General features: G+C 26.6%; 1 pseudogene; it reads left to right on the top strand.

Moving 5' to 3' along the window:
- The first annotated feature begins 3,938 nt into the window (after window positions 1-3,938).
- LOC143220863 (dolichyl-diphosphooligosaccharide--protein glycosyltransferase subunit TUSC3-like) lies at window positions 3,939-5,494 on the top strand (annotated as a pseudogene).
- Window positions 5,495-5,721: the final 227 nt, after the last annotated feature.

Here is a 5,721-nt window from a genome sequence, read left to right on the forward strand (position 1 = left end):
GAAGTTCAAAAGACAGAATTGGAACATGAAGAATTACAAAAAAGCAAGCAGGAGTGGAGGAGCAACACCAAAAGGATATAGAAACAGTGGTTGTGAAATATTTTTTGTGATGATTTTATTTTCAGCAAATTTTTTTATTTATAATTCTAAAATATAGTCCAAATTGTAACAAGAAGTATTGCATGAAAAGTATCTTCATTGTCAGTGTTGGAAGTATTGGAAGAGAAAGAATGCGAGATTGAAGCAAGGAAAATTATATATATATATATATATATATATATATATATATATATATATATATCTCATTGAAAGACGTAATGTATATAAACAAACTCTTTCTATTTTTCAAATAAAGTTATTTAATTTTATTTTTATCTATCCAATTATTAACTTGGGTTTGTTGCATGTATAGATGTTATTGCATGTATGTTGATTATTTATAAAATAAACCTGATAATTTTTAACATCTGTTTTAGCATTTATGTACCAAGATGAGGACGATAGAATGACAAAAAAAAAAAGAAAAAAAAACAATAGAAAAGTTGAAAGGAAAACAGAAATGCGCGTATAGCAAAAGAAAGGAGAATATGTTAGTAATTACAAAGAGTGCTCATACGACTCCCGTTTCATTTCCTCATAAATTACTAACGCCATTAAGGAATGGAATGATTAATCGTATTATAGTTATGTCGTTTGTTTACAATTGTCATAACCTAGTTTTAATAGTAATTGTTGCATTAATAATTCTCATAGAATCATTCATACTGTAATTTATAGAAACATGTATTTTAGTAAATGGTTCTTCTATTATGGATGAACTTATGAGTCATTATGTAGTTAACTTTCTTTTTGAATGAGGTGGTATGAATATTCTTGGAACATTTGACGGTAGCCGAAAATAAATGAAATTCTCACACTTTTCATTCAATATTGGTAGCAAACATAATTTAAACTGAAGACAAGACCCAATAATATAATACATATTTTACAATCCATTGTAAATAGTATTATAAACTAATATATTGTAAATGCCTTCTTTTTTCGAACAAGTTACAGTTGAGCAGATAATGCAGGAATCTTGTTGTTCTATTCTATACAACGTTGCATTTCTCGCAAAAATGTTTCGTTTTGAATATTTCTACCAAATTTTGCAACAATGAATAAATCTGATAAAAATCTTATTATTTATGTTCTCCATATACTTTTCTAAGTACAATTTATTTGTTTAATACATAGATTATATAACCTTTTAATATTAAATATCTTGTAACTTATATGTTTAACACTTGCAAGCTTCGTATCAAAGAACTTTAAAATTTTTATACATACGAAGTTTTACATAAAATTATAATGAAATACTTATGTTTCTTTTAAATATGTCTAATATTATATTTGTTAATTGTAATATTTTATAGGTCCACTTTTTTCTGAAACATAAATTTGTGACTCGAAACACGTAATGACACAAGTAAATAATTGTCACGTCTCTGACTCATAGTTGAGATACAGTTTTTACCGGATTGGTTGCTTGCGTAATAAATATCCGTTGATTCGTCACACTTCCTTTGCTCAATTTGTGTAACCGTCAGTTCAAATTACAGAAACCGGAGGAAGAGTCCGCATGAAGAAGTATTTGGCACTGACTGGGAACCGCAGTAGTAGTAAAAAAGGTTTGAAAACGTCATTTGCCAAAGCGAGGATACGGCGATTGAACGAATGTGAGAGTAGGTAACTATATTATTTTATTTCTATTTTTTTAGCATGCATACGATATACATACATATCATCCATAATAATTTGTTCAGTTACTGGTTTGCTATACCTATACACATATGTATAACATTTGTTTTTCGTAGTAGCCGTATAATGTTTGTTATGCTTACCTTCTTAGAGTAAAACTATGAATTAAGAAATATACAAGATCAGGGAAACAAAACAATATTCGGAAAAAGGAAGGAAATGAGAGAAAAGTACCAAAAAGGAATTATAGATAAAGACACTTAATTTTTAAATGTTACGTCCTAGCAAGAAAGGAAGAGAAGAGAGTAAGAGAATATTGTTATTCGAATAAAAAGATTTGTTCAATTGTTAGAAGAATGGAATGGAATTAATATATATATTTTATATATATGTTATATATACGTTAATATTATTAAATATAATAATAATAATTATTAATATTAATATCATCTATATGTTATTATATATATGAGAAAACAGAAGTATAACATTTTTACTTAATTTTATTTTCAGCAAACTTTCTTATTTATAATTGTAATAAATAAGACAAATTGCAACAAGAAGTATTATAGAAAAAGCATATTTATTGTCAGCTGTTAGAAGTATTGGGAGAGAATAAACATGAAATCGAAGTAAGAAAAATTATGGAAGGCGATTTTAAGAACCACATTGCAGATATCTCAAAAACAATAGTTATCTTAGAATCTGAATGGTTGTCAAAAAATACGCGAATATACAGAAGATAAATATACATTAATTTGATAAATATTACTTAAAAACATTAGAAATTCTGATAATTAAATTTATTGTGTACAGATTCAGACACTTGAAGCACGTATCGAAGAATTTATTTTTTTGTCTAAACATATAGATATATACAAAATTGTAAAAAATTTGTATTGTTCCAAATAAATTTTTTATTCACAACATATAAATCTTTCTAAAGACTATCGCGCTTTCTACTAAATATTGTTGTCATTATGGTCTAGAAGACAGAATGTTCTTTGAAACCAAATGTCAACTGTATATCCAATCGAAAGTAATGAAAAATTTGTCAATTTTATTATTTAAACACGAGACAAAGACTATATTATAAGACTATATTATTTTGTTAAAATACGAATAATTATGTTTCTGTTAATAATTAGCATTATTAATTAATACGTATATTATATATGAATATATTATATTTCTATTTATCACACTAAAATAATAAACATGAGAATAAATAAGAACGCAATTTGATTTTTGCTTCAGGCAATAAATTTGCTTTGATATCTGGCCGAGTGCCTTTTGTATTTGCGGTTAAATTGCCATAGTTATACTCTTTACGTGCAATAATAATGGTAGAGTCTGAAATAATTTCTAAAACTACAGAACTATGAAGCTATTACAACCTTTTCAGTTACGAGTATTTACAATCTGTACATTCTACTCACAAAAGTAAATTAATGAAAAAGAATAAAATTTTTTAAAGGAAAACCTCGACTTCAAGAAAAAACGAACGTGAAAATTTGTTGTGTACTTTAGTGATAATTTTGAGTTTCAACTGTTGTTAATAATCTTTTATATCTAATTTTTTCTAAGTTCCTTAATGTCTAAAAAACAAAAAATTAGTTTACTTCTGTATTTAAAAAAGTCGAAATGAAAATTTCTTCTTCTTTAAGGTATACCCTGTCAAAAATTTCTTAGCTTCGGCAGTAGTTGTAGAGTAAACAATTTCTAACATTTTATGTGAACCATCTTCTGTATATACACATGCAAACAGTAACTTGCATATATTACATTACATTCATATGTATATGCATATACAGGGTATCTCATCAAATTCGAGCATTTAAAACCTTACTTCTTTTTTATAGTAGATAAAAATATCTGAGGATAACTAATGTTGGTTCAGAGGAATAAATATAAAGATAAGCAAAAAGATTTGTTCAGCATTTTTATAGTTTACGATATTTCAAAGTTATCACAGACTTTTTTGGATAGAAAATGTTAAATCAATTGTCCAATGTGTTTCATGCATATTGTCTTAAAAATTATTAATAAAGCAATCGCATTGAACGTTGTTGTTAATGTATATGAACAGTTGTACACAATTTTTATTGATATGAAATTTTACGTAACCTCCATTTCAATTTCCTTACTTTCAGTGTGAAAAGAAATAATGTTTGAGACTCGAAGCTCCTCATTATCAGATTGTGTGCAACACGAAATCAGTAATTAAATTCAATGGCGGAAAATTTAAAGAATATATTAAGACTACATCAAGAAATTATTCTGTCGTAATGTTTACTAATATGACACCCAAAAGAAAATGTCAAATTTGCAGGTATACTTAATTTTAATTCATTTTTCATTTTATCACTCATAATGTTAATTATTCTTCTTATTTCTATTTATCAGGCATGCAAATGATGAATTTGCGATAGTAGCAAACTCATTCAGATATTTACAATCTCATTCAAAGAAATTATCCTTTGCATCTGTAGAAAAACAGTAAAACATCATATGCTATAATATATATATATATATATATATATATATATATATATATATATTTATTATCAAATGTATTATAAATGTATTGTATTGTATTAAATTTATAATAGATACGATTAAATACTGCATCGGTATATACGCATTTTCCACCAAAAGGCAAACCAAAGCCTGCAGATACTATAGATATTCAAAGAATACAATTTGCAGCAGAAGCAATTGCAAAGTGGATCTGTGAACGTTCAGGTATTTATTTACATACACGTATGAGTGTTTAGTAACTAAAAATTGAAATAATATGCTTAAACTATATTACAGATCAGAGAGTTTAGGCTACCAAACTATTCTGGTACAATTGTAATAATAATGTTACTAGTATACTCGGAGGATTTTTATATCTGAGACGTAATAATTTGGATTTCACTTATAATAAAACCATTTGGGGATTCAGTGCATTGATAAAAATCATAATTATCAAAATATTCAATCAAATCACACCTTAAGATGTTTTTTTGTAAACAGATTTTCATACTTACCATATCAGAGGTTCACCGTATACACATAGTGCATTTAATGGAAATGTGATTTATATATATTTTTCATCTCAAGGGCAATTTATTTTAGAAACATATATTGTTCTGGTTTTGAGTATCCTTTTTATTAAAGTATACAAGTTGTAAATAAGTTGCATAGCTGTGCACAATTATATTACGAATAATTAAATTATTCTTATTGTTGCAGTTCATCTAACTGATGCATATTTTTATTTTTTCAGTTTATTATCGTAATTTAAAAAATTAACTGTGTTTGTTATCATAGAATTTTTATAACATTATCATATCCAGTTGCAATGCATGCATAAATTGTTGATAATATTGCTTATTGAAATTAAATTAGATGAAGCAGTGGTATTATGTATGATTTTAATAACGAAAACCGTGCCACGAAAGGATGATGTGAAGAAACGACGAATATTTGCAGCAATAGGTGCTGGATTAAGTCGCTACTTTCTTCAGTATGCTATTGTCAATATTTAGGAACAAAGCACAGGGTTTCCAAACAGGTACAATTCACGTTGGAGTATGTAAACATAGTTATAATGATATTAGTGTCCAAAATATATAGATAAATTTTTAGTAAATATATTAACATAATTCACTGGTATTCGATTGGGAATAACTATTGGAAAGTAAAATTGTAAAGTGGAAATTATTGTTTGAAAAGTAATTTCGTTTTTTCCCAACAGGGGACCTAATCGCATTTTTTCACAGCCAACTTCAAACTTAAGCCGCATAATCATTATATATTTTGACAGTTGCTATAGTAACTCTTGTTTGTCAAAAATTTTGTATCATTCTTTGCAATAGTTTTTGTTTGATGCCCTATCAAAGATGAAAAATCTAAAGCAGCATTTTCGGCATATTTTACTTTTTTACTAATGAAAAGGTAAAATGCAGTACAAGCAATGCAAAAATTATGCGA

Source organism: Lasioglossum baleicum, unplaced genomic scaffold (genome assembly GCF_051020765.1).
Source record: "Lasioglossum baleicum unplaced genomic scaffold, iyLasBale1 scaffold1677, whole genome shotgun sequence".
Taxonomy (NCBI): Eukaryota; Metazoa; Arthropoda; class Insecta; order Hymenoptera; family Halictidae; genus Lasioglossum; species Lasioglossum baleicum.